The 25,071-nt window shown below is 43.3% G+C and overlaps 1 protein-coding gene across 2 annotated transcripts in view; it reads right to left on the reverse strand.

Annotated features, from left to right (window-relative positions):
• Positions 1-24,759, reverse strand: part of LOC122550917 (P2Y purinoceptor 8-like) — a 47,371-nt gene extending 22,612 nt beyond the window's left edge. For both annotated transcript variants that reach the window (XM_043692361.2, XM_043692363.2), the window contains exon 1: positions 24,186-24,759. The gene's annotated coding sequence lies outside the window, so the exon portion shown is untranslated. The remainder of the gene's footprint in view (positions 1-24,185) is intronic.
• Between the last annotated feature and the right edge of the window lie 312 nt (positions 24,760-25,071).

Consider the following 25,071-nt stretch of genomic DNA (forward strand, 5'->3'; position numbering starts at 1 on the left):
AAGATGTGTCATCCCTGCTAGACAATCAGGAAAGTCCTAAACTGAATATAAATCAACATTGTAAGTATGACATCCTCTGCAAAAGACTGTTAGTTAAGTCTAAGCCGTAGAGAATCAGGATAAATGCAGAGAATGGATTTGAAATGGGCAGAAGAACAGAAAGCAGCTGGTGGACACTGTCTGACTGATTTCGATACACGGGTGTGCCTGAACTGCCCAATCTTGCAATAAAGGAACATCAGAATGTAACAATAGAATTACCTATAGCACAGAAGTTGGCTGTCCGGTGTACCTTGTCAATGCCAGTGGCTCTGCTCCATAAAAACATCCTTCTATTCTACTTCCTCGAGGCCTATCAGGTCTGAAATGGATATCTAGCCTTGCTCACTTGTACTCCAGAATCTTTGTGTATGATCTGTTAAACAATTTTATTTCACTGACAGTGAGTGTTTGTATAGACAGTGGATCAAAGAAATATATACTGCAATCTCTCTTTGAGAAAAGATTATAAACCATGCACCCAGTCCATTTTTTTGGGTTTAGCTGTTCCTTCCATGAAGGTAATTTCATCAAATCATAGAATCACAGAATCCCTACAGTGTGGAAACAGGCCCTTCAGCCCAACAGGTCCACACCAACCCTCCGAAGAGTAACCCATTCAGATCTATTCCCCTACCCTATTACTTTACATTTACTCCTAACTAATGCATCTAATCTACACATCCCTGAACACTATGGGCAATTTAGTATGGATCAATGGTGCTGGAAGAGCACAGCAATTCAGGCAGCATCCGAGGACAGGCAAAATCAATTCACCTAACCTGTGCGTCTTTGGATTGGATTTCAATTTGTGTAAGCTCTCCTCAGACACTTTCACCATTCAGAAATCCATACCTTTGATGGATTTTCAATGTTGCCTAGATTGTGGATGCATTAATAGAGTCATGGTCATAGAGGTCTACAGCACAGGAAAAGGCCCCGGAGTCTGCTCTGGTCAAAACAAGCACCCAAGCATTCTAACCCCACTTTCCAGCGTTCAGCCATGGTCTTCTCTGCCTCAGTATTCCAGGTTCACATCTAAATACTGCTTCATTGTTCTGAGAGTACCTGCGTCTACCCAACCTTACAAACAGTGAGTTCCAGATTTCTAGCACGCTCTAAGCAAAAACATTTTTCCTCACATTCACCCCCATGCCTCTTAACCTTAAATCCATGCCCCTGGTCTTTGAAACTTCTACCAAAGAGAAAGGTTCCTGCATGTCTACATAACCAATGCCCCCCCATAACTTTATACATCCCTGTCACGTCAATCGAACCACATCAATTCCTTTTCTGGCTAATACCAAGATCAAGGTGTGGCAAGTCGCGGGGGTGAAATGGCTCTAACAAGTGATTGGTCAATAACATTGCTGACTAGATTGACTCTCTGGTTTGCTAGTGCACTTTGTTTACAAAAGATTATATTCCCTACAGCTCAACAAGTCCACACCGACCCTCCGAAGAATAACCCACCCACACCCAATCTCCTACCCTATATTAAGCCTTAAGAAATGTACCTAACACCATGGGAAAATTAGCCTGACCAATCCACCTAACCTGCATATCTTTGGGCTGTGGGAGGAAACCCACACAGACACGTGAAGAATGTGCAAACTCCACATAGACAGTTGCCCGAGGCAGGAATCGACCCCAGGTCCCTGGCACTGTGAGGTAGCAGTGCTAACCACTGAACCACAGTGCCACCCCTTGGCAGACAGCTCCTATTATGTGCACATAAAAAGAATTGTCCTCACCACAAAGGGTGTGCATATATAGGTGCCCAAGACACAGTAATAATGTGATAAACCCTGACTCACAATAATCTAAGAACCTATGATGACAAAATTTGCCCTCCTTGGACTAGTTTGCAATACATGCAATCTACAGCAATCCAGAAACTGTTTCTGAAAGATGACTTCCATTGTTTCCCTTTTCCAAACCAAAATTGTGTAAATTCCATGAACATCACACAACCTGGAAATCTTATCTCTGAAAGAAATAACCATAATTGGTGGCATGGTAGCTCAATGGTTAGCGCCACAGCCTTACTGCACGAGTGACCTGGATTCAATTGCATCCTCGGGTAACTCTGTGTGGAGTTTGCAAATTCTCTCTGTGTCTGCGTGGGTTTTCTTTGGGTGCTCTGGTTTCCTCTCACAGTCCAAAGATGTGCAGATTAGGTGGATTGGCCATGCTAAATAGTGTCCAAGAATGGGCAGGCTAGGTGGATTAGCTATGGGAAATGCAGGGCTATAGGGATAGGATAGGGATTGGGTCTGGGTGGTATGCTCAATGGGCTGAATAGCCTGGTTCCACATTATAGGGATTCTATAATTTCTAATCTTTTACGAGGAGTTATATCAGTTTGACAGAAGTTTTTAATGGATTTAATAAAATAAGGATAAAACAGTCATATTTGCCACTTTTAATAAAATAGGAAGAGCCCAAAGATTACAGAATGAGTTGGACAAAGTTTGTGTGGATAAATTAGCATAATTCAATGCAAGGGAAAAACAGTGTTCTTGTGAAATAAAAGTAATTTTTATGGGATGTTGGAGTAGCCAGAGAAGAAGCTGAGAGAGTCCCAGCATTCCCAGGACAGCTCCATTTTTCTGAGCAAGGCATTCAGCAATGTTAATGAAATGTTGAACTAAATAGTTAGATCAATCGAATATAAAGTTGGAAGAAGGCCTGATCAAATTGTAGTGTGCTCTGGCCAAACAGCATGTTCAATTGTCAGTTCTGGTCACCAAGAAACAAGGCAGACTGAATGTTGGAGATAATGTCCAGAAGTTATATAATTCTAGGGGCATGCATTTAAGGTGAAAAAGGCAAGTTCAAACGAGATGAAAAAGGCAAATTGTTTTACACAAAGAGTGGTAGGAGTTTGTAACGCGCTGCCAGGGGTGGTGGTGGATAGAGATAAAAACAACTGCAGATGCTGGAATACAAAGTAGACAGGCAGGAGGCTGGCAGAACACAGCGAGCCAGGCAGCATCAGGAGGTGGAGAAGTCGACGTTTCGGGTGTAACCCTTCTTCAGGACTTAGGGTTGGTATGGAAGGAGTTGCATGTAAAGGGGGAGGTGGGGGCAGGGTGGTGAAGTGGGGGTAGGTGAAGACAGGTAGAGGGTACAACCTGATTGGTCAATGGGAAGAAAGGATACAGTTGGTGGCAGAGAGCAGTGACAGTGAGGGGGAGTGGGAGGGAAGTGAATTGGGGGATGGGGATGGAGGTTATTTGAAATTGGAGAACTCTTGCTGGAGGCAGATATGCTAGGGGTGTTTAAGAGGCTTTTAGGCATGAATATGCAAGGAATGGAGGGATATAGACCAAGGACAGGCAGAACGGATTAGTTAATTTGGCGTCATGTTCGGCACAACATCATGGGCCAGAAGGCCCATTCCTGTGCTGTACTGTTCTATGTCCTATATTCTCAGTTTGACAAGACTCAACCCTAGTGTCATATAACAGACAAAAGACAAGAGAGATTTGAAGATTACAGCATGAATAGGATAGCTTTGGAGAGATAATTGTTTGGACACAGGCAAGTTGCGATTAGCTCAAAAAGCAAAATCCACAATAGCACTTGAAAATAATTTAGAGCAACAAACACAATAAAATCACAAAACGCACGTGCAAAACTAATATCAGAAATTCATCTTCACAACAAAGGGGGATCCAGGTTTGGCGGAAGCAAAGCTCCCAAACCCATTGTAGAATCATATAGATATTTAACAGAGCAGGTGAACTGTAGTGTGCTTCTGCATTAGTAAATTAAGATGAGCTGAATTGCCTTCTATATCTCTAAGCATTTTGTTATCTTGTTGGTCCCTGTGTTAAATGAAGCTAAGTAGCACATTCAACCATTCAAGTAATTCTGCATTTTTTTGTTAGCCAATGCAGCATTAACTAGATATCATAAAGTCATACAGTCATAGAGATGTACAGCACAGAAACAGACCCTTTGGTCCAACTTGTCCATGCCAACCAGATATCCTAAATTAATCTAGTCTCATTTGCCAGCATTTGGTCCATATACCTCTAAATTCTTCCTATTCATATAACCTCCAAATGCCTTTTAAATGCTGCAATTATACCAGCCTCCACACTTTCTCTGGCAGCTCATTCAATACACGCACCACCCTTGTGTGAAAAGGTTGACCCTCAGGTCCCTTTTATATCTTTCCCCTCTCACCCTAAACTATGCCCTCTAGTTCTAGACTCCTCCACCCCAGGGAAAAGACCTTGTCTTTTCTGCCTCACCATAATAACTTTACACCCCCAGTTATAACCCAATAGATTTGACATCCAAGCCCACTGAAGACACATTCGTATAACTCCTATCATTTTTTTTTCTGGAATTCCATTGTTAACACTACGACCAAGACTGATGAAATTTTAATGAGAGCAGTGTGAGCAGTTTCGGGTCACCATATTGTAGGAAAGATGTGTGAGTCCTTGACGTGCAGTTGAGGTTAACCAGAATGTTTCCAACAATGGGGGATTTTAGTGAAAAGATTAGGTGGAAGTAACTGGGTTTGTTCTTTCTGAAGGAAAACAGATTGAAGGGAGATTTGATATCATTCTATGAGATTATATTTGACAGAGGAATATAAGATTATAATTGATAGAGGTATATAAGATTATATTTGACAGAGGTGTATAAGATTATATAAGATTTAGACTAGATAGATGAAGAAATGCTGTTCCTTTGACTGATGGTACAAGGACTAAGAGACACAGATCTTAGGTTTTGGGCAAGGAATGTGGGGAAGAATGTTTTGAACAGAACATGAGCCAATGATTTGGAACTCACTGTCGATGACGTTAGTGGAAGGGAAGAAAACCAATGATTTCAAAGTAAAATTGGATGGACACTTGAGGGAAATAAATCTACAGGTCTACAAGATGAGAGCAGGGGAATAGAATGAATAGAAATCCATTCAGTTCCATTTCTAAGTGCTGAAACTTGGGTTAACAGACAGGTTTTCTTTTTCACTTGTTCCGATTACGCATTTTCCACCGAAGTTTCTCATATCCTGGCATACAGCCAACACAAATGCACAGCAATCTCTGACATCTTGCTGTTTGATGAAAAAAATCCTGCAAGTCTCACTTCTGCAATTGGGAGGAATAAGTCTGTTCCATTACATAAGGCACGCTCTTGTGAAATCAATTTGATGTCAGTAGAACATTAGTTGTTTGATTGGCTGATTATTCGATTCAATTGCCAATTCCTACATTTTCCCCATATTCTTTGATTCTCTTTATCCCTACATGCTACATCCAAATCCTTTTTGAAATCAAATAATGTTGTGGCCTTGACAGTGTGGTGCTGGAAAAGCACAGCAGGTAAGGCAGAATCCGAGGAACAGGAAAATCCAGGCAGCATCCGACGAACAGGAGAATTGATGCTTTGGGTATAAGCCCTTCATCAAGAATGAGGTTGGTGGGTCGGGGGGGCTGAAAGATATATGGGAAGTGGGTGGAGCTGGGTGGAAGGTAGCTGAGAATGCTATAGGTAGATAAAGGTGGGGGAGAAGGAAATAGGTCAGAGAGGAGGGTGGAGCGGATCGATGGGAAGAAAGATGGACAGGTCAAGAGAGTGGTGCTGAGTTGGAGGCTTGAGATTGGGATAAGGTGGGAGGAGGGGAATTGAGGAAACTGGTGAAATCCACATTGATCCCATGTGGTTGGAGGGCCCCAAGGTGGAAGATGGGGTGTTCTGTCTCCAGGTGTCGGGTGGTTAGGGATTGATGATGGATAACACCCAGGACCTGCATGTCCTTTGTGGAGTGGGAAGAGGAGTTAAAATGTTCGACCATGGGCCAGTGGGGTTAGTTGGTGGGGTGTCCAATAGATGTTCTCTGAAACAATCCACTAGTTGGCGTCCTGTCTCTCCGATGTAGAGCAGACCACATCGGGTGTAACGAATACAATAGATGACGTTTGTGGAAGCACAGGCAAATCACTGTCAGATGTGGAAGGATCCTTTGGGGCCTTGGACGGAGGTGAGAATGGAGGTGTGGGTGTAAGTTTTGCAATTTTTGTGTTGGCAAGGGAAGGTGCTGGGAGTAGGGTGGGGGCTGTTGGGCGGCAGGGAGGGGGCATGAATCTGACAAGGGAGTCGCAGAGGGAAAGGTCTCTCTGAAATGCAGATAGGGGTGGGGAGGGAAATATATTCCTAGTCATGAGGTCTGTTTTAGGTGGGGGAAGTGGAGGAGGATGATGCTGTGTATCCGGAGGGTGGGGGGGAGTGGAAGGTGAGGAGCAGGGAAGTTCTGTCCTTGTTACGATTAGAAGGGTGGGGTTCGAGGGCAGTGGTGCTCCTCAACCGCCTTACAGATGAGGCATTATACAGAGACCCTGCCTGTGCTCTCAGGGGGAAGTGAAAATTATCATGTCACTATTCAAAGAGCAACAGATGTTTCTGCTTTCCCAACTAACATTGGTTAGCAAGTTAACTGTTAAGTGTCTGTTGCTCCTCCTGTTTAACTTGGCTGCAATGTTTCCTACAGTGACAACAGATCAGAACCACTTAAATTACTGTCTCACCCTGGACATTCAATAGCATTCCCATCTCTGAACACTCCATGATCAACATCCATGGGATTACCATTGACCAGGAAGTGAATTTAACTAGACATATATACATACAGCGACTATAAAAATAGGTCAGAGGCGAGGGATGCATGAGCATCTCTCATTGCAATACTGCTGCCAGGACACTTACAGAGGGGGAGGGCAGGTTCTCATTTCCCGGACTGGACCACGTTGCACCTCAGGGATGCTCACCCACTGTCTTGGGGCACACTCACTTTATACCCACTTGGATGCTTACAGCATCTCTGCCTTGCTCTATGTTTGCCCATTGTCCCCTCAGTCAGACCTAAAAGGTGAACAGTACTTCTGTCCTGACTTGCTGTTTAGCACAGATACACAGCCAGAAAGCTTGTCATAGTTGTCAGGAGTCAAGGGAGTGAACACGCTGCAGCACAGCACCATCTCTTTGCCAATCTCACACTTACAGCATGCAGCTGCATGACTGGGAACTGAGCAGACTTCATTCTTCAGTTGCTGCCTCTAGGCGCACACTGTATTAATCTCCTTTAGTCCTCCCCAGTACTTTGATCACCTACAGGTAACAACATTCATAGAGAATTCCATGAAATGCTTGGAGATTGCTCCCGACAGTGTCCTTGGAGTCTTTGATATCAAGGGGTGAAAGTTAATCTTGGAGGTTGGCAGACCCTATTCACTGAAGATCATCTACTTCCAACTCTGTAACATCACCCATCTCTGCCCTTGCCTCAGTTTAACTGCTGCTGAAACGCCCGCCGATGCTTTTCTTAACTCAGAATTCACAGAATCACAGAATTATTACAGTACAAAATGAGGACATTCAACCCATCATGCCTGCACCTACTCTATTATCTGGTCTAGCTCTATCACCTAATGCCAATTTCCAGTCTTTTCCCCATATCCCTGCACACTGTTATTTCTAAAATCACTCCTATACCTTCTCAAATGCCTCAGTTGAACCTGCCTCCACATTTCCAGGCACTGTATTCCATACTCTAACTACTTACTGTGTGAAAATGTTTTTTTCTCATCTGACTCCTGCTTTGCTTGCACATGATTTTAAATCTATGCCCTTTCATTCTTATATCTTGTACAAGCTTCACCTTGAGTGCTATATCCACTTCGCTCACAATTTTGAAACCTTCAATTAGATCTCTTCTCAGACTTCCTCTCTCCAAGGAGAATACTCCTAACTTCTTCCATCTGTCCTCATAACTAAAGTTTTTCATACCTCAACCATTCACTTCTGCACTCTGTCCAACGCATTTGTATCCTTCCGATAACGTGGCACCCATGACTGTACACAATACTCCAGCTGAGGTCTAAGACGAGTCTGGTATAAGTTCAGTGTCACCTCCTTTCTGTTCTACTCTACACTCTTATTGATAAAGCAGAGGATACTGTATGCTTTATTTACTGCTCTCTCAACCAGTCCTGCAATATTCAATGATCGATGGACATAGCTCCACACTTGATTACTCTAATGCTCTCCTGCTATATCTTTAATCTGAATCCCTCTGGAAATTTGAGCTCATCCAATTGTCTGCTGTCCGAATCCTAACTCAAATTGAGTCCCACTCATTTGTTGCCTTTATGCTCGCTGACCTACAAAAATTCTCACTTGTGTTTACAAATTCATGGCCTCATCCCTTCCTCTCGCTGTAATCTTCTCTTACTCTCCAATGATCCAAGGTATCTGCCTCTCTCTCGTTCTGGCCTTTTTCACACCCCGTGTTTTAATCACTCCATCACTGTCCTGAGCATTACAGATCCTTCCCTAAACCTCACAGCCTTTCTCTGCTCCTTTCGGATATTCCTTACCACCTACAGTTTTGACCAAGCTTGAAGTCTCTAGCATTTCCTTCTGTACCTCAGAGTCAAATTTTGTTTTGATAACACTCCATGGAACATGTTACTACATTAAAAGTGCTCTATAACTGTGTGCGTCATGATGACTCAGTGGTTAGCACTGCTACCTCACGGATTCAGGTTCAATTCCAGCCTCGGGCAACTGTCTGTGTGGAGTTTGCATGTTTTTCCTGTGTCTCTGTGGGTTTTCTTCCATAGTCACAGAGATGTGTAGGTTAGGTGGATTAGCCATGGGAAATGCAGGGTTACAGGGATGGAATGGTCAGTGTAGGCTTGATGTATTGCCTGCTTCCATAGGGGTTCCATGGATAAACATCTCAAGCCTTCAGGGACCCAGAGTCTCAATGGTTCACAGGCATTTATGGGTGACATGGTGGCTCAATGGTTAGCATTGCTACCTTACAGTGTCAGGGACCTGGGTTCAATTCCAAACTCAGGCAACTGTCTGTGTGGAGTTTGCACATTCTCCCTCTGTCTGCTTGGGTTTCCCCCCACAGTCCAAAGATGTGCAGGCTAGGTAAATTGGCCATGCTAAATTGCTCATAGTGTTAGGTGCATTAGTCAGGGGTAAATGTCGGGAAATGAGTTTGTGTGCGTTACTCTTCGGAGGCTCGGTGTAGACTCGTTAGGTTGAAGGGCCTGTTTCCACACTGTAGGGAATCTAATCTAAATGCAAAATATTGTTAATAGTGTGTTGACTCTTATCTTCCCTCATTTGCCAAGTCAGCTGACACTCCATCAGTGAGCTTAACAGCAACCTAAATCCTTTGAGCACAATTCATGTAAGCAGACAAATTTTCTTCTAAAATAGATGAAAGAAAACAAAAGAATTATAAAGATGAAAGAGACGAGATTGGTTTTAGATTTCAGTTTGATAATGCAAGCGTTGATATGTGTTATCGATCATTTCCTACACTTCACGGGGCCTCCTCCACCCTTTCCTTCATAAACACCAAGCCCTAGTGTAATTTTTGATAGTTTCAAATAAACACCATATCTCTGCAACAACTATTTTATTAGCTGACCCAGTTTTATGTACAATGTTATAATCGCCGATCCTCAAAGCTATTGTTTTTTGCTGGAATATTGAATATTCATAAGTCGAGTCCCATTCCGGACTGGAGCACAAAAATCCAAAGAACTGTGAATCCGTGAGATCTGAAATATGGACAGGAAGTGCTGGAGAAACTCACCGGGTCTGGCAGCATCAAAAGACTGAGAAACAGGGTGAACACTTCGAGTCCAATTTGACATTTCTTCCTTTCCATTCTAATTAAGAAATCTGTGAAATTGCAGCTGCACTACCAGACAAGATGTTTAACTTAGGCCTCAATGCTGTCACCCTCTTATAATATGGGATAAGGTGGTCTACCTCTACAAGTCTTTTGTGGTGGCATTAGTCTAATCTATGTGAAGAAGGATGTTCATAATAGGTCATCTTAATGGACAGGAAATACGTTTACTAAATATTACATAATAGAAATATAGAAGATAGGAGCTGAAGTCGGCCATTCGACCCCTCAAGCCTACTCTGCCATTCAATATGACCATGGCTGATCATCAAGTTCAATACCCTAATACCGCCCTCACCCACATATCTTCTTAGCCACAAGAGCCATACTTTCCCCTCTTTGACAACACAATGTTTTAGCCTCAACCACTTTCTGTGGTAGTGAATTTTGCAGGCTCACCTTTCTCAGGGTGAAAAAGTTTCTCCTAAAAGCTTTGCCCTTATCCCTAAACTGTGATCCCTGGTTCTGGAATCCTCCACAATCAGGAACATGCTTCCTACATCTAACCTATCTGGCCTTGGCAGAATCTTATAGGTTTCTATGACACTTCTCTCTTCATCCTTCCAAAATTGCACAAAATATTCCAAGCATGGCCTCAGCAATGCCCTGCATAAGCTTGTTAGTTCTAAGATACATGATATTCTCTTAACAAACATCATGCTTACCCCAAGAGGCAGTTCACATTCCAGCTAATTAAACACTCACACACAATATTAGTAATAAGCTCAGGACAAGATGCATAGCCAGTTAAGACACATTGGTTGGAGCTCTTGTGGTGCAGTGGTAATCTCCATACTCAGGTTTAAGCCCCAACTATGCCAAGGGATGCAATATCTCAATTAGAAGATACTGAGGAAGAAGCATGATATACTGGTTAGCTCTCCCTTGGAACAATCCTTTACACCTTAACGGATGGAGCTTACCTGGCAATGTCAGTTAACCCTTTCAGGTACTGATTGCCTTATACAATACATTGCTTTTTATGTACACCTTGCGCTACAACCGTGATATTGGCTGCACAGTACTTTGAAGCTTTTAATGGCTGTGAATGCCATGATAAATTTTTAATGTAAGATAATATTCAAGTACAGTTAGACTGGGATGAAAAGGAATTATAGAGTCAGATAGTACAGAAGGAAACCATTGTACCTCATTGTTCCTGGAAATAACTATTCAATTTGTTCCACTCCCTGGCTTTTTCACTGGGACATTGCAAATATTTCCTTTTCAAGTATTTAACTAATGTCTCTGTGAGAAGTACTGTGGAATTTGCTTCCACCATTTATTCTAGTGATAGATTTTCAGACCACAGTAACTCACTGCATGAGAATGGGGTAGCCATGAGCACCCGTATAGGCCCCAGCTATGCCTGTCTCTTTGTTGGCTACGTAGAACAGTCCATCTTCCATAGTTACACCGGCACCACTCCCCACCTCTTCCTCCATTACATTGATGACTGCATTGGCACCACCTGGTGCTCCAACGAGGAGACTGAGTAGTTCATCAACTTCACCAACACATTCCACCCTGGCCTTAAATTTACCTGGACCATCTCTGACACCTCCCTCCCCTTCCTGGACCTCTCCATCTCCATTAATGAGGACCGATTTGACACTGAATTTTTTTACAAACCCACCGACTCCCACAGCTACCTGGATTACACCTCTTCCCACCCTACCTCCTGCAAAAATGCCATCCCGTATTCCCAATTCCTCCGCCTCCACCATATCTGCTCCCAGGAGGACCAGTTCCACCACAGAACACACCTGATGGCCTCCTTCTTTAAAGATGGCAATTTCCCTTCCCACTTGGTTAAAGATGCCCTCCAACGCATCTCGTCCACATCCCAAATCTTCACCCTCAAACCCCACCCCTCCAACCGTAACAAGGACAGAACGCCCCTGGTGTTCACCTTCCACCCTACCAACCTTCGCATAAACCGCATCATCCGCCGACATTTCCGCTACCTCCAAACGGATCCCACCACCAGGGATATATTTCCCTCCCCATCCCTTTCTGCTTTCCGCAAAGACTGTTCCCTCCGGGCCTACCTGGTCAGGTCCATGCTCCCCAACAACCCACCCTCCCGTCCTGGTACCTTCCCATGCCACTGCAGAAATTGCAAAACCTGTGCCCACACCCCCTACTCACCTCCATCTAAGGCCCCAAAGGAGCCTTCCACATTCACCAAAGTTTCACCTGCACATCCACCAATGTCATTTATTGTATCCATTGCTCCCAATGCGGTCTCCTCTACATTGAGGAGACTGGACGTCTCCTCGCAGAGCGCTTCAGGGAACACCTCCGGGACACCCGCACAAATCAACCACACCACCCCATGGTCCAACATTTCAACTCCCCCTCCCACTCTGCCGAGGACAGGCAGATCCTGGGCCTCCTTCACCACCACTCCCTCACCACCCGACGCCTGGAGGAAGAACACCTCATCTTCCGCCTCGGAACACTTCAACCCCAGGGCATTAACGTGGACTTCAACAGTTTCCTCATTTCCCCTTCCCCCACTTCATCCCAGTTCCAAACTTCCAGCTCAGCTCCATCCTCATGACCTGTCCCACCTGTCAATCTTCCTTCCCACCTATCCACTCCACCCTCCTCTCTGACCTATCACCTTCTTCCCACCTCCATCTACCTATTGTACTCCTTGCTACCTTCTCCCCAGCTCCCCCCCCCCCCATTTATTTCTCCGCCCCTGAGGCCTCCTGCCTCTATTCCTGATGAAGGGTTTTGCCCGAAACGTTGATTTTCCTGCTCCTCAGATGCTGCCTGACCTGCTGTGCTTTTCCAGCACCACTCTAATCTAAGTATAGGGAGACTGTCAGCCTTCTGTAATTGGATGGTGCATTTGAAATAGATAAACAGCAGGCTAAGTCCAGGCAATCACCAATCTGTCTCACAGCAAGTCCAAACTTGAGCTTCCCTCAGAGTCCTAATTTCAGGAACCGAAGCTCATAAGAACATCCTCTCCATTCCCAGAAGGATAAAACAGTAAAACTGGCGAATGAGGCATACTGGTTCAACTCATCTTGTACACTTCAGGATGGACATCCCCAGTTTGACCAGTACATTCATTCCAAGTATTTCGCCTTTGGACTATCTCCCTCCCTCCTCGCAGAATGAAGAATATAGGAGGGCATGCCAGGAGCAGCACCAGGCTTACCTAAAAATGGGGTTTCAACTTGGAGAGGCTACAAAACAGCACAAGCAGAAAGGGCTAAGCGATTCCATAACTAATGGATCAGATGTAAGCTCTGCAGTCCTACCACATCCAGTCATGAATGGTAGCGGACAATTAGATAATTCACTGGAGGTGGAGGCTCCACAAATATCCGCAGCCTCAATAATGGAAGAGCTCAACACATCAACACAAAACATAAGGCTGAAGTGCCCAACACAACAGCACAAAAGATAAAGCTGAAGCATTCTTAGCAATCTTCAACCAAATGTGCCAAATGGATGATCCACCTCGGCTTCCTTCAGAGGATCAGGCCAGTTTTCAGCCAATTCAGTGAAATCAGCGGTAAAAACCACCTTGGCTTTGATGAGCGATGATGCCATGGGGATGAAGCCCGGGGGTACACGTGGCAAGATGAAGTCTTAATTCAAAGAGGTGTGTGGGAATGTGTGGAAGCTCATCCTGATGGGCTTAGCAGGGAGTGCAAAGAAAAGAATATGGGGGTTAGTGAGGGGCCCTGACAACCATGCTGAGCCTGCGACTCGCCTGCATTACCTTCCATAATTATGCGAAAAAGGCCATGCCCACACAGACAGTGACCAAAGTAAGTGTTTTTTTTTATCTGCCTGAGCACATGGACTCTACTTGTGGGTAATATGAAGCCCTCCAAGAGCCAACTGCATTAATCAGGCACTTACACAGTACAAGTGGAAGTTAACTAAAATCATAAGACCCTGCATATGAAATGCATGTAATGTCCAACTGCGTAGGAAAGAAGTATTGACTGTAAGTAATCTTGACTATGCCCTTGGTCATTGTGCTTGACGTTAGCCATCTCTGTGCAGCAGAGATAATGATAAGTGACTTTAAATTCTCACCTGTGGGCCACAATTCACAAAAATAATCCAAGATCTCATAGTCTACAAAAGAGGACTGAACTAACCTTGAACTGTATGAATCTGTATATGTATGCAATGATGTCTTTTGTGGGTGATATGGGGAGGGTTGGGGGACAAAATATCAGTCATCATACAGCATTACAATATCTTACTGTCATAGTCATTGTGATGTTCAACACAGAAACACATCCTACTGTCCAACTCATCCATGTCCACCAGATAATCTAACCTAACCTAGTCCCATTTGCCAGCACATGGCCCATATCCCTCTAAACTCTTCCTATTCATTTAACCATCCAGATGCCTTTTAAATGTTGTAATTGTACTCGCTCCACCACTTCCTCTGGCAGTTCATTCCATACATGCACCATCCTCTGCATGAAAAACTTACCCCTTCAGTCCTTTTAAATTTTTCCACTTTCACCCTAAACCTGTGCCCTCTAGTTCTGGACTCCCCCACCCCAGGAAAAAGATCTTGTCTATTTATCCTATCCATGCCCCTCATGATTTTGTAGACCTCTATAAGATCATCCCTCAGCCTCCGACGCTCCAGGGAAAACAGCCCCAATCATTCAGCCTCTCCCTATAGCTCAAACCCTCCAACACTGGCAACATACTTGTAAATCTTTTCTGAACCGTTTCAAGTTTCCTGTAATACCAAGTGAACGCAACTGTGTTACACTGCAGTCAGATTTCACAGCATCAGATTGAGTTTTAGAATAGCTTGCTTTAAATAAATCAGATCTCAAGCACTGCATGAGTTAAAATAAATAGTACATTTTATATCTACAGTCTTGGTTTAGCGAACAGACTGTATTTGTGCAACATGATTTATGCTGCATTGATCGGAATAAAGTCCCTATGACAAAAGTCCCTACAGACACATTGCATGGCACTCTTTGTTGGAATGTGCAACTATAAGCTAAACTGGGTTGGACAGTCAGACAGTGCATGCAGCATAATGCTTTGTTCTGTAGCAGGTAAACAGCAGACATAATGGATTCAGATGAGCCAGAAGAGCAGCAGCAATCTTCCTTGGAGGAAGGTGAGGGCACTCAGCAGGGGGAGCCATCACTTCCTCCAGAATAGAGTGGTGCACCTCAGGAACAACAAGCCACACAAGACATGCCTAACATTCAATTCCGATGGATGTGAGCTGGATGTAGTGATCTCTCATTGACTGCATATCTGTTGCTGCTCGAAAGGCCAGCAGTTCCTATAATTTCCCAGAAGCAAGTGCCAGTTTTGTTTGATTTCCTTTTCGCTGTGCAGAATAAAAATGAAAAATTTAAAACTGTTTGAAGGCTTTCCAGCATGTGATGTTCCCACATTGAACAATAAGAAAATGCTAGGCTAACTGGTCCTCACAGCGATGAGGGTTCGATTCCACCCTCGGGCGAAGGTCTACGTAGAGTTTGCACATTTCCTCTATGCCTGCATGGATTTCCTCTGGATGCTGTGGTTTTCTCCCACAGTTCAAAGATATGCAGGTTATGTGAAGTAACCATGTTAAATTGTCTAGGAATGTGCACGCTTACATCGGTTAATCATGGGAAATGCCATATTATAGGGTAGGGGTCTGGGTCTGGGTGGGATGCTGCTCGGAGGGTTGGTGTGGACTTGATGAGCCAAATGGCCCAATTCCACACTGTAGGGATCCTATGATCCAGTCCCTTAGGTAGGATTCTAAGATGCTAAAGACAGAACCTCTGTAGCTTGGTTCTTAAATGGCATTACATTTATGAATGTACAGTTACATTTGCAATGAGGTACCAAGTGTGCCACCTATGTATCCTGAGGGATGTTTCTGCTTGGTTCCCCAAGCATTATATTCATGGTTGCAGCACTTGACCTTGTGCACAGCTGAGCTTTAAAAATGGTGCCAATGCCTGGTACCCCAGGATGATTTCTTCAGGGAGAGGGAGGGTAGTGTGAGGAGGGCAGTGTGACACATTGGTAATGAGGCAAGTTTCATAGAATAATGCAAGAAATCTTACTGGGGCTGACAGAGATAATCCCTCCACGAAGCTCATCAGAGTAAATAAAATTCAGCCTTAAAAATGCAATGTCTGTGAAAAAGGAAATGATTTATGTGTAAAAGGCTTTTAATAGCATCGCACGTTACATAGTAATACACTCTTTTTAATTGCACCCAGCTCATTTGTGACTCCAATTTAGCAGCAAGTTTTATTTTTTAAACATGCATTTGAATGGAACATCAAGAAGAAGATTGGGAATATTCCAGAATAAAATTCCATTCTGCTCCCAATTACCATTTGGCTATCTCCAGCTGCAGGTCAAAAGAATACGCTGAAGTTATAGATGCACTGCCTTGACTGTTACTCAATCAACTGATTTAGCAATCAGTCAGTGGTTGCCAACATCACACGAGTGGCTAAAATAGAACAGCAAGGCAGTTCCTCTAGTTCCTCAAGTGTCTAAGGAAATTCAGCACGTTCGCAATTTTTATAGAAAGCATTCTGTCTGGTTTGCTATAGCAACTGCTCTGCTCAGGACCATAAGAAACTAAGAGAATTGTGAGCACAGCCCAGTCCATCACACAAGCCAACCTTCCATCCATTGACTCCACCCACACTTCTTGCAGCCTTGAAAAAGCAGCCAACATCATCAAAGACCCCTCCTACTCCCATTGTAATCTCTTCCAAACTCCTCCATCGGGCAGAAGATAAAAAAACTTAAACACACGTACCAACAGATTCAAGAACAGCTTCTTTCTTGTGCTAACTGGATTTCTGAATGGACCTTTCACATCTTAAATTTATCTTGCTCGCTGCGCACTTTCTCTGCAGCTGTAACATTGTATTCCTCGCTCTGTTCTATTATGCTAATGCACTTTGTATGGTATGATCTGTCTGTACTGCACACAAAACAAAACTATTCACTGTACCTAGGTACACATGACAATAATAAATCAAATCAAACCAATAGCCCATTTTATTGCTCTTCTCATTTCTATTTCCAGTTGACTTCCAAAATAATAAAAAAAGTAAAGTGCCAGCTTACCATTAACCTTATTCACAAACTCATGTAATTTAGATTAGATGAGATTACATTACAGTGTGGAAACTGGCCCTTCGGCCCAACAATTCCACACCGACCCGCCGAAGCGCAACCCACCCATACCCCTACGTTTACCCATTACCTAACACTACGGGCAATTTAGCATAGCCAATTCACCTGACTTGCACATCTTTGGATTGTGGGAGGAAACCGGAGCACCCGGAGGAAACCCACCAGACACGGGGAGAATGTGCAAACTCCACACAGTCAGTCGCCTGAGGCGGGAATTGAACCCGGGTCTCAGGTGCTGTGAGGCAGCAGTGCTAACCACTGTGCCATCGTGCCGCCCATAATGACATGATTAACATCAACCATTCAATATATTCTTCAAGGACTGATTGAAATGAACGTGAAATACCCCAGTCTCAGCTGGTTGACATTTGATATGTTGCTCTGGATTAGGCTGCTGTGGCATTACTGTCTGTAACCAATTGATTGGCAATACAGACATACACTCAGTGGTTAGCACTGCTGCCTCATTGTGCCAGGGACCTGGGCTAAATCCAGCCTCAGATAACTGCCTATGTGGAGTTTACACCTTCCCCATGTCTATGTTGGTTTCCTCTGGTTGGCTCCAGTTTCTTTGCACTGTCTAAAAATCTGCAGATTAAATGGATTGGCTATACCCAAATAGGCCTGTAGTCTATGGGGAAGTGCAGTATCAGGAGATTTAGCCATGGGAAATCCAGGGTTACAGGGATAGAATAGGACATGGGTTTGGATGGGATGCTCTATGGAGGGTGGGTGCAGACTCAATGGGTTGAATGGCCTCTTTCCGCACTGTACGGATTCTAAATTATTCTTTTACCTACATGAGATAAACTTATGATATCATTTTTTAACTTAAAAATTTTGCCGAAAATGTATGTGCTTACATAAGATCGGCAAAATATCAAACTGATCACTTTAACTCCCTCTGACATAAACCACAAATTAAAAACTGAAATCCTACGTTGATGTAACTGAATGGCATGTTAGGCTAATTCAGAGGATGTTTAACAGTCAACCACATTGACGTGGAGCTCAGTGGGCCAGACATTAGATTTCCTTCCTTAAAGAGCATTAGTCAACCAGTGGGGTTTTTAAGACAATCCAAAAGATTCCCAACCAATTTTAGCTGATAGAAGCTGTTTGGAGCAGAGGAACATGAGACATAGAAATATGAATAAGCCATTTGGTGCTTTGAGACTGTTCCGCCATTCACCAAGACTATGACTGATCTCTCTCAACCACAACTTCTGCAAAATCCCAATATCTGAAAGTCCATTAGCTGCATTCTATATTCAACAACTAAACATCCACACTCCTCTGAGGCAAAGATTTGCAAGAATTCACAACACTTTGTTTGAAAAGGTTCCTCCTCCAAAACCAAAGTCACTAACTCACATACTCTGAAATTCACTTCTGTCTCATTTCTAGATTTTGTTTTAATCTGAATTCAAAATGGTGATTATGCTGGAGATGGTACCTAAGAAGAGATCGAAATGATGTGGTCATTTGCTCTGGTGTGAGGGGACATCTGGTGAGGCAAGTGATAGAGATGGGGCCACCAGGAAGAAAGACAAATGGAAAGTGCTGAACAGATGGAAATGTTGCAGAGACAAGAAACTTAAATACAGTGGGATTAGATGAGGAATGGGTGACTGACAAGAGGAGATAGAGAAGACTGATCAGCCAGCAGTGTTGTGGCTCCCAGTAAAATTGGAGAAGCCAACAGAAAAAGTAGATGAAAAAATTGGAGGAAGAAATTAAAAAGTTTACTAACCCAGGTACCTAAAATATTAGTCTTATAGTATGACTGCCACACTACCATGCCTTCTTGTAAGGAGGAGCAAGTGGCTATTGTCCCTGACTTACAGCTGTGATTATGAGAAAGCCTCTGGTTCAATGTCAACTCATAGACTGATAATTAATGTCAGCGCATATGGACTCAGGGATGGGTAGCAGAATGGACAGCAAGCTAACCTCCAGACAGAAACACAGCATAAGTATTAAAGGCAGCGACACAGTATTAAAGCCTGTGCTGGGAGCATTATTGCTCACCGTTTGCACCAATAATTTTGGAATTAGAGGTGTAGATTCCAAACAGAACCCCCAATTGTAGAGTGCAGTTAATCATAGAATCACTACAATGTGGAAACAAGTTATTCAGCCCATCAAATCCATACCAACCCTCTGAAGCACATTACACCGAGGGCTACCATCCACCACCTTATCACTGTAAACTTGCATTTTCCATGGCTAAATCTCCCTATCGTGCACTTCCCTGGACACTATGGGCAATTTAGCATGGCAAATCCACCTAGCATGCATATCTTTGAACTGTGGGAGGAAACTGGACTACTCTGAGGAAACACACATCGACACAGGGAGAATGTGCAAACTCCACACAGACAGTCACCCAAGACTGGAATCAAACCTGGGTCCCTAGCACTATGAGACAGCAGTGCTAACTACTGAGACACTGTGGACTCCTAAGAAGAATGAGGAAAAATACAATAACCTTTAAGGATGGATATCTAATTGGCAAGTGAATTTCAACTTAGGTAAGTGAGTAAGTGTTGGGACGAACTGAGACATCACATACCATTTGAATAAAAGAGTATTAATTGGAGAGAAGAGCAGAAAGATCTCGAGGCAGTGTTACACAAATCTCAAAAAGTTGCAATGCACGTTTAATTAAAAAAAAACAAGCATTCAGGTTCCTTTCCAGAGAGATTGGTATTGAAAAGCAGAAAGATAAAATTAGCTTGTACAGTACGATTGTTGGACAACAATTCAGTTCGGTCTCCTTCATTTCAAAAGGATACAGAGGCATTGGAGAAGATACAAAGTACAAGACCAGAATTAAGGTGGAAGCAGTGGTGTATTGGCCATGTCACTGAACAAGTGAGCCAGAACACCAGTGTAATGGTTTGAATCACACTATGACAGATGATGAGGTGCAGTAGTAGTGTTTTGGAATCAGAGGTACAACTTCCAAACAGCACCCCCAGTCAAGGTCTGATCCTGGAGGCAAAGGTTCAAGTCCCTCATACTCCAGGTAGTGAATAATAACATCAGTAAACAGGCTTATTAGAAAATATCTCAAAAATTCAGCAATTGAAAACTAGACTAATTATGTCATGCAACGACTGTTGATTGTTGTAAAAGCCTATCTGGCTCATTAATTTCCTTTATGGAAGGAAGTCTGGCCTATATATGACTCCAAATCCACAGCAATGCGGTTAATTCTAAACTGTCCTTAGAGCAGTTAGAGATGGGCAATAAATGCTGGCCTTGGCAGTGACACCCACATTCTATAAATGAATAAAAGAAATTGACATGTGATATATATTGATAATTTCATTCCAGATTTTTAATTCATTGAACTTAATTACCCTCGGATAGCATAGTTGGTTTTGAACTCACGTCTAAAGAGCATTAGTTCAATCTCTGAATTATCAATCTTACTGCTCTCAAAGCATGCTAATGTAAACAGTTTAGGTGAATTTGAGGGAAAGCTGTTGAGTCCCTTTAAACTAATGGCTCCCCAGTTCAAATTCTTTAATGTGCAAAAAGTTAGTGTAATCTCAGCATAACTCTGGATTCAAATAGAGTCATGGAGTGATAGAGATATACAGCATGGAAATGGACTCTTTGGTGCAACTCGTCCATGCCAACCAGATATCGCAACCTAATCTAGTCCCATTGGCCCATATCCCTCCAAACCCTTCCTATTCATATACCAATCCATTTGCCTTTTGAATGCTGTAATTGTACCAGCCACCACCACTTATTCTGGCAGCTCATTCCATGCATGCATCACCCTCTGCATGAAAAGGTTGCCCTTTAGCTCTCTTTTAAATATTTCTCCTCTCATCCTAAACCTATGCCGTCTAGTTCTGAACTGCCCCACCCCAGGGAAAATACCTTGTCTATTTATGCTATCCATGTCCCTCATAAGACCTTCCCTCCATACCAGGAAATGTCTTGGTAAGTCTCCTCTATATCCTTTCCAATGCTTCCACATGCTTCCCATAATGCGATGAAAAGAACTGTATGCAAAACTCCAAGTAGGGCCGCACCAGAGTTTTGTACAATTGCAGCATGACCTCATGGTTCCAAAACTCAATCCCTCTAGCAATTAAAGCTAACACACTGTACATCTTCATAACAACCATATCAACCTGGGTGGCAACTTTCAGGGATCTATGTACATGGGCACTGAGATCTCGCTGCACACTACCAAGAATCTTACCATTAGTCCAGTACTCTGCATTCCTGTTACCCTTTCCAAAATGAATCACTTTACACTTTTTCGCATTAAACTCCATTTGTCACCTCTCAGCCCAGCTTTGCACCTTATCTATGTCCCTCTGTAACTTACAACATCCTTCCGCACTGTCCGCAACTCCACCAACCTTAGTGCAATCCGCAAATTTACTAATTCATCCTCTACACCCTCATCCAGATCATTTATAAAACTGACAAACAGCAGTGACCCCAAAACAGATCCTTGCAATACACCACTTGTAACTAAACTCCAGCATGAACATTTCCCATCAACCACCACCCTCTGTCTTCTTTCAGCTAGCCAATTTCTGATTCAAACCATTAAATCATACTCAATCCCACGCCTCCATACTTTCTGATTACCTACGGTGGGAAACCTTATCAAACGCCTTACTGAAATCCATATACACCACATCAATCACTTTACCCTCATCCACCTGTTGGTCAACATCTCAAAGAACTCAATATGGTTTGTGACGCATGACCTCCCCTTTACAAAACCATGTTGACTATCCGTAATCAAATTATTCCTTTCTAGATGATTATAAATCCTATCTCTTATAATTCTTTCCAACACTTTACCCACAAGCGAAGTAAGGCTCACTGGTCTATAATTACCAGGGTTGTCTCTACTCCCCTTCTTGAACAAGGGAACATTTGCTATCCTCCAGTCTTCTGGCGCTATTCCTGTAGACAATGACGACATAAAAATCAAAGCTAAAGGTTCTGCAATCTCCTGCCTAGCTTCCCAGAGAATCCTAGGATAAATCCCATCTGGCCCAGGGACTTATCTATTTTCACACTTTCCAGAATTGTTAACACTCATTCCTTATGAACCACTATCCCATCTAGTCTCATATCCTGTATCTTAGTATTCTCCTCAATGACATTGTCTTTATTCAGTGTAAATACTGACAAAAAATATTCATTTAGCACATCTCCTATCTCCTTGGTCTCCATGCACAAGTTCCCACTACTGTCCTTGACTGGCCCTAGTATTACAACAGTCATTCTTTTATTCCTGATATACCTATAGAAAGCTTTAGGGTTTTCCTTGATCCTATCTGCCAAAGACTTCTCAAGTCCGCTCCTGGTTCTTCTTAGCTCTCTCTTTAGTTCCTTCCTGGCTAAGGTGTAACTCTCAAATGCCCTTACCGAGCCTTCATGTCTCATATTTATATAAGCCTCCTTCTTCTTCTTGACAAGAGATTCAACTTCTTTAGTATACCACGGCTCCCTCGCTCAACCACTTCCTCCCTGCCTGACAGGTACACACTTATCAAGGATACACAGAAGCTGTTTCTTGAACAATCTCCAAATTTCAATGTACCCATCCCCTGCAGTTTTCTTCCCCATCCTAAATCTTATCTAATCGCATCATAATTACTTCTCCCAATAGCTCAAATCCTCCAACCCTGGCAACATCCTTTTAAGTCTTTTCTGAACCTTTTCAACTTTCTTAACATCCTTCTAAAAGGAAGGAGACCAGAACTGCATGCAATATTCCAAAAGTGGCCCAATCAATGTCCTGTACAGCCACAACATGCTGAAAATGGAAACTGAAATGGGAACAAAGTGAATGTTCTAACCGAGGTGTAAACCTCCCCCAAACCTCAACCCACTCCCCTCTCACTCACTGCCATTTCTAACAATACCATAATTTCATAACTCTCAGTAGTTCCTTTTACATTCACTGGAATGCACCAAGAAAACCACCATGCATGAGGAGGACACACCACTGAAACGCAGAGAATCAAACCTTGGCTTTAGCAACCCACCCATTATGAAGAGCGACAGTCCTGTTAACTCAGAGAGAAAATTCACAAGAATGCTCCATGGACAATAGCCTTTCTAGAACTGTTAAAACTACTGAGTGTTAAATAAACTATAGCCCTCTGTCAAACACTGCCATTAGAGAGAGAGTGATTTAGCTGGAGGCTCACCACACTTGCAGCAAGGGCAGAAGTTGTGAAGGAGAGCTGGAAATTGAACCCACAGTGTTGGTAGCATAGACCTACCACTCAGCAAACTGAGTTAACCAACCACATTATCCACAGCAGTCACTCTCACACAGGCAATATTCACTCAGACATACACTTACACAACATTCACACAAGCAGACTATATTTACACAATTCACACTCAGACATACACAAACAATATTCATACTGACAAAGACCACATTCACAATCTTCACTCACACACACACAATGTACACAATGGTAAAGAGCCTTTTTACATACATTATTCACTCAGACACACATTTCCACACAATATTCACACTGACAAAGACTATATTTACAATTTTCAATCAGAGATATAATATTTCACACCGACAAAGACTATATTCACACTATTCAATCAGACACAATATTCATACTGACAAAGATAATATTTAGATAATATTCTCTCAGACACACATATTCACATTGCCAAAGACTATATTTACAATATTCAATCAGACAACAATATTCATACTGACGAGACTATATTTATACAATATTCACGCAGACGCACACAATATTCACACTGGCAAAGACTACATTTATACAATATTTATTCAGACACACATTTACACACAGTATTCACGCTGACAGAGACTATATACAATATTCACTCAGACACTCCATATTCACGCTAACGAAGGCTATATGTACACAATATTCACCCAGACACAATATTCACACTGACAAAGATTATATCTACATAGTATTCACTCAGACACACACTGACAATGATGATGTTCACATACAATGTTCACTCACACATCAAAAACAATGTTCACAATGACACAGACCACGTCCGCAAACACACGAGATTCACTCTGAGGCAGACACCGTCAGTATTCACTCACACGCACCACACACAGCGTGTTGTCCCCACAGTGGTCAGACGGCATCAAGAGAGTTGCTGCCGTAAGAACGCGACAAGGAGCGACCCGAACGGGACTCACCCGGGATGTGGGGGGCTTTCAGATAAACTCCTGGTCCAAGTTCCTCGACTGAAGATGGATGGCAGCCTGCCTCCCAAGCGAGAGAACGGGGAAATCACTGAGAGGCTGGGGTGGAATTCGGAAACTAGCACAAGGGGCAGATCGATGCCCCGGCTGTGGGAGCTCTTCCCAAGTCAGCGTTCCTCAGCTGCTGAGGATCCGCGCACTGTAACCTTGGTCACAACGCCACGTGTTTTGAGTTTTGGTTTCTGCGGTACTATGTGGGAAGCTAACGGCGTATCGACTGTCAGACGAAGAGGCTCTTCAGACCGAAATGTGTAAAGTCTGTGGAACAATGAGCCATTGAGCTGAGAGGTGACAGATCCTGTCAGATATAGCGCCCTGCATCCTTCAATACTGTCACGCCGTAGCCTGAGCTTGAGAATACACCGCAGATGGGTTTATAACAAAATAAAACAAAAAAGACATTTGATTTTCTTCCTCTTCTGAAGGGCGCCCAGTGAGAAGCTGACGGAAGTTTGGAAGTAAAACGAAGAACTGCGGGATGCTGGAACTCTGAAACAAAAGCAGAAATTGCTGGGGAAACTCTCTGGCAGCGTCTATGGCGAGAGAGCAAGCAGAGTTAATGTTTCAGGTCCAGTGACCTTTCTTCAGCACTTTGTTCCAATCCTCCCACAGAGTCGGACGTTTCTGAGAGACCTCCCCCCCCCCCCCCCCTCACCCCCTCCCCCGCCAACGCAGCCTTCAGCCCAGCCCAGGTCAAATCCTGGAGCATTTCAGAGAATTTGGCATCATTGTCTGAATTTTCAAGAACCAGCTTGCACCTGAAAGAGGTGACTCACCCGGTTCTGGATCCTCTCTGTCTACCTGTAACCTCTTCGGACTG

The sequence above is a fragment of the Chiloscyllium plagiosum genome, unplaced genomic scaffold (genome assembly GCF_037043375.1).
Source record: "Chiloscyllium plagiosum isolate Xiang-an unplaced genomic scaffold, Cpla_swu_hap1 HiC_scaffold_6, whole genome shotgun sequence".
Taxonomy (NCBI): Eukaryota; Metazoa; Chordata; class Chondrichthyes; order Orectolobiformes; family Hemiscylliidae; genus Chiloscyllium; species Chiloscyllium plagiosum.